This window comes from Ovis aries, chromosome 21, assembly GCF_016772045.2.
Source record: "Ovis aries strain OAR_USU_Benz2616 breed Rambouillet chromosome 21, ARS-UI_Ramb_v3.0, whole genome shotgun sequence".
NCBI lineage: Eukaryota > Metazoa > Chordata > Mammalia > Artiodactyla > Bovidae > Ovis > Ovis aries.
Window position 1 is genome coordinate 44,750,753 of NC_056074.1, and position 12,014 is coordinate 44,762,766.

The window sequence follows — 12,014 nt, forward strand, 5'->3', positions numbered from 1 at the left end:
CAGTCAAGACCGCGTCTTCTTGCTGGAGGGACAGATACACAGATCAATGAGACAGCATAAAGAATCCAGGAAGTCACGAGCCACAGCAGACAAATCTTGCCCTTGGGTCCCGCCTGCTGTTTGGAGGAGGAAATTCAGCTCCTGGGAGAGAGGCGAGCGTAAGCACTTCAGAGACACCAACAGGCCTACAGGCCTTTAACTGAGTGAATAATAAAGGTACTGGTTTAGTAGACACGGTTTTATTCTTTTCCCCTGGGGAATCATGAATTCATTTAACAAATTTGTTCATGCAAGACTTTTTAACAACACACATAATTTCTCTCCTTTTTTTTTCAAAAACAGATGAAGAATTTCTACTTGAGAAGTATTATCACCTCAACCTTTGAAGTTGGATGGCCATTATTTTGATTCCTCAACTGGTCTCTCAGTTGACTTAGACAGACTTACTTGAAATTAATTGTTTGATCAACAGCAATTAATGGAAAAGAGAGAGATGTCTGATTTGCCTCCTACAACCCCAGTGAGTGCTGGGTTGACCAGATCTCAGAATGTCTGCCCGACGGAACACAGCGACGTGATCACCACGGGCTTGGTGAATCTGACGTGAGGGTCTCAGCTCTTCAAGGATTCCACATTTTACTGAAAAAAAAAAAAAAAACACTGAAATCCAGCTCCATTCGTGGATAAAGGAAAGGGGCTTGTTTGAGCTCCTGGATGCCAGGCTGCCCTGGTTCCCTCTCTCTCCGACTGGGCTGAGCTGGGCTGGACTGGACATCAGCCTGGGAGATGGACATAGGAGAGGCTGTGACTTTCTTGGAGATCTTCTTCGCTTGGGAAACTGTCGCTAAGAACAGAGTAATTAACAGTCAGACAAGCTGGGGGATATCATGAGATGCTGAGATACGAGATTTCAGATAAAGGCCTGAGCCCTGGTTTGCAAGTGGCCTTCATACAGGAATGCCCGAGGGACAAAAGACACTTGATTACCCCATCCAGGACCCCGTTCAGGACCCCATTCAAGGCAGAAATCCTTAGAGAGCTTCCTGACTCCTGGGCGAACTTGGATCTCTCAGGATACTGGCCTCTGGGCACCAGTTCTGTCCAAAAGGACCTCCCAGGTATGACAAAAGATTTATCTATCTGCTTTCATTTTCAACAGTCTTAATGCAGATTTGTGTTTGGCTGGAATTTAAAACCTCAGGACACCATGGTGCAAAAGTAGGGTTCTAGCGGCTGTCACCAAGGTTTGATCTTTGACCTTCTGGGACAGCCTCTTGGTCCTTCTAATTTAACAGCTTAGCTGCTAAACTGATGTTTATTTATTCTCCAAGATTCTCTCTGTTCAGTCTAAGTTACTTTGGTGAGAGGTGGGGCAGCTAGATGAATTTGAAGGAAGGAGGGGCCAGCGTCCTGGCCCTCTGAGAGGCTCACCCCAAAAAGGACTGAGGCGCCCACACATGCTAAGACATGATTGATCCTGAAAACACTGCACCGCATGGAGGAAGGCAGCCACACAGGGCCACGCATCGTAGGATCCCGTTCACATCGAACGTTCAGAACAGGCAGGTCTGCGGAGTCAGAAAGCATCTGGGTGGTTGCCGAGGGCAGACTGGGGAGTGAGAGCCGGTGGTGCCAGCATCCTTCGGGTGATGAGGACGCTCTGGAGTCGGACAGGGTTGGAGGGGTGCCCATCAAGAATGTGCTGAATGGCACCGAGGTGCTTCACTCCGTGTTATATGAATTTCACCAAAATAAAAAGTCAAGGAGGGTGACAATGGGGGTGAGGAAGCACTCACATCTTAGAACCAGAGGAAGCTCTTCAGCCCTAAAGCAAAGGTGACCTCGGGGCGTGGGCTGTACAGGCTGGACCGCTCCATCGGAGCCGACCCTCAGGGTCCCGCTCGGGGCGTGGGCTGTACAGGCTGGACGGCTCCATCGGAGCCGACCCTCAGGATCCCGCTCCTCTGCTGTATCTGTTTCTGTCGGTCAGGCAGGTGTCCTTAGCGGGCCTGGCCCGTGGCCCAGGTGCAGGGACCACACCAGGCACTGAGGACCCTCTTGAGCACAGATGTCTCCTCCTGCAGCTTTGCCAAAAAAAAAAAAAAAAAAAAAAACGGGTTACGCGTCATCAGGGTGCAGGGTGGTCTCCAGGCTCGAGCTGGGCCTCAGCCAGCCAAGTGATGGAGAGCCTGACTAGAGGCCGCCTCAGGTCTCTTCTCACTCAGAGGGGAGGCCCACCTTGCCCCCAGAAATGTCTCCTCATTAAATACTAGCCTCCTGGCTGGGAACCAAAATTCTGTCGACCTGGGCGTGGTCACAGGGCCCTGTTGACCAGTTTCCTGTCCATGGCGTGGTCCCGGGCTGGAACGCCCTGACCCGGGGCTGTGACCCTGACCCGGGGCTGCAGCCACATCTGACCCTGGTGTTGCCATGGGCGCCAGCGGTCCCCAGGCCCCAGGCCTCCTCATATGACCACAGTAGATCTGATTCTGACCTGTGGCCCCCGCTGACCTCAGACACGAGACACTCGGCAGCCTGGGCCAGGGGGCCGGGGGCCTGGGGTCGGGCTGTGCTGTCTCAAGGAGAGAGGCTGACCAGGGGAGATTCTGTTATCCTGGAAATGGGGCAGGGGCGGTTTCTAACTCTGGACCAACTTGGAGCCAGGCCCTGATGTTTTCCTGAACCCCAGTGGTGCCCCAAAACGAGACTGCAAACCCCAGGACCAGGGAAATCCCCAGGTACGTGGTGGGCATTTGTCAGTTCACAGAAAGAGTGTTGTTCCAGAGCCTTCTGTGATTCAGGAGCAAAGCAAAGACCTCCCAGGTATGAGAAAAGATCTATCTACCTGCTTCCGTTTCAAAATAATCTTAACCCAAATATGTCCTGCAGCTCAGGACCAGGCGGGTAGCGCTGTTGTTCCCGCGCGTTCTTATCTCAACTGTATCAGTCAGCAGGACAGTCGTAACAAACACCGCAGCCCGGAGGCTTAGACATCAGACTTTCACTGTCTCCAGGCCTGGAGGCTGGAATCTGAGATCCAAGTGTGGGCGGGGCTGGTCCTCCTGAGGACCCCTCCTGGGTGTGTAGAAGGTGTCTCCTCCCCGCGTCCTCACAGGGTCGTCCCTCTGAGTATGTCTGTGTCCTGACCTCCTCTTCTTACAAGGACCCCAGTCCTGTGGGATTACAGCCCACCCTAGTGACCTCACTTGACCTCAATCACGTCTTTAAAGAGAGTATCTCCAAATACAGCCGCATTCCGGGATACTGGGAGTTAGAAGCAACTTGTGAATTCAGGGACACAATTCAGCCCATAGTAACAACCTTTAGAGGCTTCCCAGATGTCCCTAGTGGCAAGGAAACCCATGTGTCAATTCAGGAAACGTCGGGTTCGATCCCTAGGTTGGAAAGATCCCCTGGAGAAGGTAATGGCAAATCACTCCAGTATTCTTGCCTGGAGAATCCCATGGACAGAAGAGCGGGGGGCGGCGGGAGGGAGGTGGGAGGGCGGCGCTGGCACAGAGCGGCAGGGCCCCACAGAGACCACGCGGGGAGAAGGCGCTGGACGCCCCCAAGGGACCCGGGAAGAACCAGCCTGACTCCGTCCTGGAGCCCTTTCTTTCCCTTTAACCCACGCATTCTGTTGATTTTGCTACAAGTGAACACTAAAGGGACGGCGCCCATGGCCTCGCGTATACACAGTGGCCCATCTTCGGAACCCTGCCTCCCCTGACTGAGTATTAAGCTGAAACAACTTCATTCAGCTCACAGGAAACGCCTTGACCAGGCCCACCTGTGAGTGGCCACAGGAGAGAAGAAATTAACCCATCCCTCCGAGTCTGGCTGGAGTCAGGAAATCTTTGCAACTACTTACTGCCTTTCGTGGGCTTCCCTGGAGGTGCAGAGGTTAAAGCGTCTGCCTGCAATGCGGGAGACCCGGGTTTGATCCCTGGGTCGGGAAGATCCCCTGGAGAAGGAAATGGCAACCCACTCCAGTATTCTTGCCCGGAGAATCCCATGCAGGGAGGAGCCTGGAGGGCTACAGTCCACAGGGTCGCAGAGAGTCGGACACGACTGAGCGACTTCGCTTTCACTTTCACCGCCTTTCATGGGCTTTGGTGGCTGAGCAGTCAAGAATCCACCTGCAATGCAGGTGACGTGGGTTCCATCCCTGGGTGCGGAAGATGCCCTGGAGGAGGGCATGGCAACCCACTCCAGTATTCTTGCCTGGAAAATTCTAAGGGCAGAGGAGCCAGGTGGGCTACAGTCCATGGACCGCAAAGAGTTGGACATGACTGAGCACTTCCTTTTAATATGTGAGCTTTTAATATGCGAGCTCCTCGCCTCCCCACTCTTTTTTCTATAAAGAAAACTAACATGGTTCCCAGGTGGGGAGAATGAGGGGAAGAGGTAGGGGATTTGGGATGGACATGTATACACTATATTTAAAGTGGATAACAAGCAAGGACCTCCTGTACAGCTCGTGGAGCTCTGCTCAATGCTACGCGGCAGACTGGCTGGGAGGGGAATTTGGGGGAGTGGATACATGTATGTATATGTATATATGGCCGAGTCCCTTTGCTGCCCACCTGAAATGATCACAACATTGTCCATAGGCTGTATTACAATATAAAATTAAAAGCTTTAAAAAATTAAGAGACTAGCATCCAAACTCAGACAAGATGGTTCTCTGGGACAGTAGTCCACCATCTCCTTGGTCTGCCGGCTTTCCCAATAAAGTGGCTCTTCCCCCAACACCTCGTCCATCTCTTGACTGGTTGGTCTGTCGTGCAAAGAGCAGTAAGACCTTGGACTCAGTAACACCACGTGAGGGCTAGATGTGTTCTTCGGAGCAGTCACCAGCTGCACGTGCTTGGGGTCGCAGAATCGCCTGCGGAAGAAGTCGCCTGCGCTCTGCGTGACAGGTGCGTCTCCTGTTACTCTGCTTTCTGTTACACTAGAATGTGAGGCAGGGTTTGATTTACACTTGTTGATGCTTCTTTTGACGAGCAAGTGGCAGAAATTCTGGTCTGGGAACAGATAAAGTTGATCCGGGCTGATGTGGCTCATGTGTCTGTACAGACAAGGGGGCTTCACAAAGCCCCACAGACAAGGGGGCTTCAACAGCTGAGACTGACCGTCTCATGGTCCCAAAGGCGGGAAGTCCAGGATTAGGTGCCAGCGTGGGTGCTCGGCGAGGGTCTCCCTCCTGATGCACTGGACGCCTGTGCCCCTCATAGGCTGAAAGTGCTGGCCCCTGTTGGGGCAGTCCACGCTGAGGATGGAAAAGAATTTCCAGACACAGGGCATTTCAGAAGAGAGTGAGTTTATTGGGAACGAAGAGCAGAGACAAGCTGGCACTGCGAGGACAGCGGACTGACCTCCCGACAGGCCAGTGAGAGCCGACAGCTTTCGTGGTGTAGCAGCGAGTTTTTACAGCCTCAAGACAAAGAAAATTCCTGCTGGAAGGCTGGCATTGGGTGATTTGTTCAGGCGCTATAGGGTGAGTATGGGGTGGGCATTCTTGCCTAATTTGGGGTCAGGAGGCTTCTTAGTGGTGATCAGGGGCTTTTGGCAATGGTTAGAAAGGGACCGGTCAGCTTTGGAGGTGCCCTTGGTTCTGGGCTCTGGTTCTGTGGGCTTCGTGTAGGGCCTGGCGCTTGTGGCCTGGGGCAGGACTCCACGCTTGCATTTGTTTTGAACCCTGTGCAGGAGTTTAACTCTGTGGCCGCTGCTATAACACCTGGGAAGGCAGACAGAGCAGGAAGACGAGAGAATGACCCTCACAGAAGAAACTGAATGTCATCTTTCCATCACTCTCTGTGGACTGAAGCCAGTTCCTTGGATTGGCTTTCTAAATAGATGACCCCCAACAGCTGACTGTGGCTCAGATCGTGAACTCCTTATTATCAAATTCAGACTTAAATTGAAGAAAGTAAGGAAAACCACTAGACCATTCAGGTATGACCTAAATCAAATCCCTTATGATTATACAGTGGAAGTGAGAAATAGATTTAAGGGCCTAGATCTGATAGATAGAGTGCCTGATGAACTATGGAACGAGGTTCGTGACATTGTACAAGAGACAGCGATCAAGACCATCCCCATGGAAAAGAAATGCAAAAAAGCAAAATGGCTGTCTGGGGAGGCCTTACAAATAGCTGTGAAAAGAAGAGAAGCGAAAAGCAAAGGAGAAAAGGTAAGATATAAGCATCTGAATGAAGAGTTCCAAAGAATAGCAAGAAGAGATAAGAAAGCCTTCTTCAGCGATCAATGCAAAGAAATAGAGGAAAAGAACAGAATGGGAAAGACTAGAGATCTCTTCAAGAAAATTAGAGATACCAAGGGAACGTTTCATGCAAAGATGGGCTCGATAAAGGACAGAAATGGTATGGACCTAACAGAAGCAGAAGACATTAAGAAGAGATGGCAAGAATACACAGAAGAACTGTACAAAAAGGATTTTCATGACCCGGATAATCACGATGGTGTGATCACTCACCTAGAGCCAGACATCCTGGAATGTGAAGTCAAGTGGGCCTTGGAAAGCATCACTACGAACAAAGCTAGTGGACCTGATGGAATTCCAGTTGAGCTATTTCAAATACTGAAAGATGATGCTGTCAAAGTGCTGCACTCAATATGCCAGCAAATTTGGAAAACTCAGCAGTGGCCACAGGACTGGAAAAGGTCAGTTTTCATTCCAATCCCAAAGAAAGGCAATGCCAAAGAATGCTCAAACTACCACACAATTGCACTCATCTCACACTCTAGTAAAGTAATGCTCAAAATTCTCCAAGCCAGGCTTCAGCAATACATGAACCGTGAACTTCCTGATGTTCAAGCTGGTTTTAGACAGAGGAACCAGAGATCAAATTGCCAACATCTGCTGGATCATGGAAAAAGCAAGAGAGTTCCAGAAAAACATCTATTTCTGCTTTCTTGACTATGCCAAAGCCTTTGACTGTGTGGATCACAATAAACTGTGGAAAATTCTGAGAGAGATGGGAATACAGACCACCTAACCTGCCTCTTGAGAAATCTGTATGCAGGTCAGGAAGCAACAGTTAGAACTGGACATGGAACAACAGACTGGTTCCAAAGAGGAAAAGGAGTACATCAAGGCTGTATATTGTCACCCTGCTTATTTAACTTCTATGCAGAGTACATCATGAGAAATGCTGGGCTGGAGGAAGCACAAGCTGAAATCAAGATTGCGGGGAGAAATATCAATAACCTCAGATATGCAGATGATACCACCCTTAAAGCAGAAAGTGAAGAGGAACTCAAAAGCCTCTTGATGAAAGTGAAAGAGGAGAGTGAAAAAGTTGGCTTAAAGCTCAACATTCAGAAAATGAAGATCATGGCATCTGGTCCCGTCACTCCATGGGAAATAGATGGGGAAACAGTGGAAATAGTGTCAGACTTTATTTTTTGGGCTCCAAAATCACTGCAGATGGTGACTGCACCCATGAAATTAAAAGACGCTTACTCCTTGGAAGAAAAGTTATGACCAACCTAGAGAGTATATTCAAAAGCAGAGACATTACTTTGCCGACTAAGGTCCGTCTAGTCAAGGCTATGGTTTTCCTGTGGTCATGTATGGATGTGAGAGTTGGACTGTGAAGAAGGCTGAGCGCCAAAGAATTGATGCGTTTGAACTGTGGTGTTGGAGAAGACTCTTGAGAGTCCCTTGGACTGCAAGGAGATCCAGCCAGTCCATTCTGAAGGAGATCAACCCTGGGATTTCTTTGGAAGGAATGATGCTAAAGCTGAAACTCCAGTACTCTGGCCACCTCACGCTAAGAGTTGACTCATTGGAAAGGACTCTGATGCTGGGAGGGATTGGGGGCAGGAGGAGAAGGATGAGATGGCTGGATGGCATCACTGACTCGATGGACGTGAGTCTGAGTGAACTCTGGGAGTTGATGATGGACAGGGAGGCCTGGCGTGCTGCGATTCATGGGGTCGCAAAGAGTCGGACATGACTGAGCGACTGAACTGAACTGAACTGAACAGGTGACTCTGGTCAAAGTTGAGAGTGTTGCCATCCAGGTAGGGGATTGCGATTAGCAAGACCCAGCGGCTCCCACCCAGGCAAGGCTGCTCTGGACTGACCATCTGCCCGCAAAGCCTTCCGCCACCGCCAGAGGGCGCCCGAGCCCTTGCCATCCTTAGGGTCTGCCGCAAGGTGGAGACCCCAGCATTAACGGCAGGGGTACCTTCCTCGTGTCCTGCATCTCAACGCTCTGCTAACCAGCTTGCAAATATCAAGCCAGATAATTTGTTTTTATTGAAGTATTTTTAATTTGTAATGTTGTATTAATTTCTGCTCTACAGCAAAGTGACTCAGTTCTATTTATATACACATATATGTATAATTTTTATATTCTTTTCTATTATGGCTTATCCCAGGACATCAAATACAGTTTGCTGTGCTGAACAGTAGGACCTCGTTTATTCATCCTATGCACCTGTGCGTGCTAAGTCACTTCAGTCGAGTCCAACTCTTTGCGACCCTGCGGCCCATAGTCCCCCAGGCTCCTCTGTCCATGGGATACCTGGGCGGGTGGTCATGCCCTCCTCCAGGGGATCTTTCTGACCCAGGGATCGAAATCACGTCTCATGAGTCTCCTGCATTGGCAGGCGGTTTCTTTACCACCAGCGCCACCGGGGAAGCCCCTCATTCATCCTGTACATAATATTAATACTTTGCACCTGCTAAACCCGAACTCCCAGTCCATCCCTCCCCCACCTTCCTCCTGCTTGGCACCCACCGTCTCTCCTCTATGTCCATGATTTGTTTCTGTTTCAAAAATAGCCTCGTGTGTGCCACACTTTAGATTCCACATGTGAGTGATGTCATGCAGTGTCTGTCTGTCTGTCTGACCTGCTCCCCTCAGCGTGACAGTCTCTAGGCCCATCCATGTTGCTGCGAATAGCGATGCTCCATGCTTTTTGCGGCCTAGCACTATTTCACTGTGTCCAGGTGCCACGTGTTCTTTATCCATTTCTCTGTCGAGGGACTCTGAGGTCACTTCTGTGTCTTCAAACAGGCCATTTTCATGACCCTATGAAGCAGGATGAAAGAGTCTCCAGAGTGAAAAAGCTGGCTAAAAACTCAACATTCAAAAAACTAAGATCAAGACATCTGGTCCCATCCCTTTATGGCAAATAGATGGGAAAAAGTGGAAACCTAGTGTCAGTCACTCAGCTGTGTCTGACTCTTTGAGACCCCGTGGACTGTACCCACCAGGCTTCTCTGTCCATGGGATTCTCCAGGCAAGAAGCCTGGAGTGGGCTGCCATTTCCTCCTGTAGGGGATCTTCCCTACTCAGGGACTGAATCCGTGTCTCCTGCATTGCAGGCAGATTCTTACTATCCGAGCCCCCAGAGAAGCCCCCGAAGTATGAACAGTTACAGTGAGAGCAGGGACAGTGACAGATTTTGTTTTCTTGAGCTCCGAAATCAATGCAGACAGTGGCTACAGTCATGACAGTAAAAGACGCTTGCTCCTTGGAAGAAAAGCTATGACAAACCCAGACAGCATATTAAAAAGCAGATACATCACTTTGCCAACAAACATCGGTATAGTCAAAGCTATGGTTCTCCCAACAGTCACATACGGATCTGAGAGTTAGATCATAAATAAGGCTGAGAGTGGAAGAATTGATGCTTTTGAATTGCAGTGTTGTAAGACTCTTGAGAATCCCTTGAACTGCAAGGAGATCAAAACAGTAAATCCTAAAGGAAATTAACACTGACTATTCATTGAAAGGACTGATGCTGAAGCCCCAATACTTTGGCCACCTGATGCAAAGAGCCAACTCATTGGAAAAGACCCTGCTGCCAAGAAAGATTGAGGGCAGGAGGGGAAGGGGACGACAGAGGATGAGATAGTTGGATGGCATCGCTGTCTTGATGGACTTGAGTTTGAGCAAGCTCCAGGAGATGGTGAAGACAGGGAAGCCTGACGCCTCGCAGTTAATGGGGTTGCAAATAGTCAGACACAACTTAGCAAATGAACAACAACATAAATAATATGTGCAATACACATAGTTTAGAAAACATGAATTTTTGCCTAACTCAAAAGTTTATGCTAATTTAATTCCACCTATTTGACTTAGTATGAATAGAATGCTAGATTTCTAGCTAAAAAAGAATACACAACAAGCAAAAAATGTCTAATGCTCAAAACAGGGACCATAGTCAACACCTCATGCGGAGAGCTGGCTCACTGGAAAAGACTCTGATGCTGGGAGGGACTGGGGGCAGGGGGAGAAGGGGACGACCGAGGATGAGATGGCTGGATGGCATCACTGACTCGATGGCCGTGAGTCTGAGTGAACTCCGGGAGTTGGTGATGGACAGGGAGGCCTGGCGTGCTGCGATTCATGGGGTCGCAAAGAGTCGGACACGACTGAGCGACTGAACTGAACTGATAGCCAACATCTTATAATAACCTATAATGGAAAACAATTTCAAAAATAATATATGTGCACATGTACTGCTGAATCACCTTGCTGTGCCCCTGAAATGTGGTAAGTCAACTCTACTTCAATAAAATATATATATGAAGAAAAAAAGGAAACTGACCTTTTCCAGTCCTGTGGCCACTGCTGAGTTTTCCAAATTTGCTGCCATATTGAAACAGCCGTGGAGGGGATTCCTTCCTGCTCGTTCCTGCCTCTCCCACTCATGCGTGACTGTTCTCTCTTCTGCCTGTGACACTGTGTGGATGTCACTGTGCTGCAGGATATAATGTCATGGGAAAGAAACAGGGGGCTCGTGACTTCCCCTTTTTGTGGTCACTCCTTCATGAGATGGAGGATCTAGTTGTGATTAGATCTGACTATGGCCTTAGGAGGGGAACAGAGCTTACTGGCAATTCTGAGGCCTCGAGGGATTAAAAGTTTGATTTTAGGAGCTATCAAGAGGGCCCCTGTGTGTGCTCAGCCCTGTCCCGCTCTTTGTGACCCCGTGGACTGTGGCCCACCAGGCTCTTCTGTCCAGAGGATTTCCCAGGCAAGAGTCCTGGAGTGGATCACCATTGCCTACTCCAGGGGACCTTCCGCATCGAGGGATCGAACCGAGTTCTTTTCCATCTCCTGCACAGTCAGATGGATTTTTGCCACTGTGCCACCTGGGAAGCTCAGTCAAGGCGAAAGCTCGTGGTAAAATGTGTCTTCATTGTTGTGGTGGTTTCACAATTGTACATATGGGATAAAACGACATCAAAGTACATTTTATATATACATATACACACACACAGTTACACACACACACATATATACACACTCAGTTACATATAGACACACACAGTATATGTATATATATACATACACAGTATATGTATATGTACACACACAGTTACATACACACACACACTATATATATACATATATATACACACACACACAGTTATATATACACACACACTATACACATATACACACACACACACAGTTGCGTCGACGTGTGAGTGGTGAATGCAAGCAGACAGACCACGAACCGTGTGCTAATTCGTCGGGGGACAGGGGGAGGTTGGGAGGTGACCGCATGAGGCAGGGCAGCTGCCAGGGGCCTGTGTGTCAAGGGAACTAAGAATCTGGGGACAGGTGTGAGGAAACGAGATAAAGTGGCAGTAAGAAACGAGAGTGAGACTTGTCTCTCCTCCAGCCTGCGGTTCAGAAGTTACAGGATGGGAAGGACAGCCACCCTGCGTGAAGCAGTGCTGAACAGAGGCAGCCTGGTCTCCAGAAGAGTAAGAATGTGAAGGGGTCGTCTGGAAAGAGACTGAAGTTCAGGGTCATGGGTGAGAAGCAGAGGTCAGGAGCACTGTTGGACGTCTGGGAGATGTGGAGAGTGGACCAGATCGGGGGAACATGCGGGAACACGTGGGTATCGTTGACCTGGTCAAAGCCTGGGCAGTGCCTGCGGGAAGCAGGGCTGTAGGGCGTAATTGAACTGTCTCCAGAGGGAGGGTTGGCACTTGCAATCCTGGCCTCCTTGCGGGG

General features: G+C 49.5%; 1 long non-coding RNA gene across 1 annotated transcript; it reads right to left on the bottom strand.

Annotated features, from left to right (window-relative positions):
* Nucleotides 1-222: 222 nt before the first annotated feature.
* LOC121817551 (uncharacterized) lies at nt 223-10,733 on the bottom strand. Its single transcript, XR_006057517.1, has 3 exons — nt 10,594-10,733; nt 1,797-2,084; nt 223-639 (listed from the first exon to the last, which is right to left on the bottom strand). It is a non-coding gene; the product is annotated as an uncharacterized LOC121817551 (long non-coding RNA).
* Nucleotides 10,734-12,014: the final 1,281 nt, after the last annotated feature.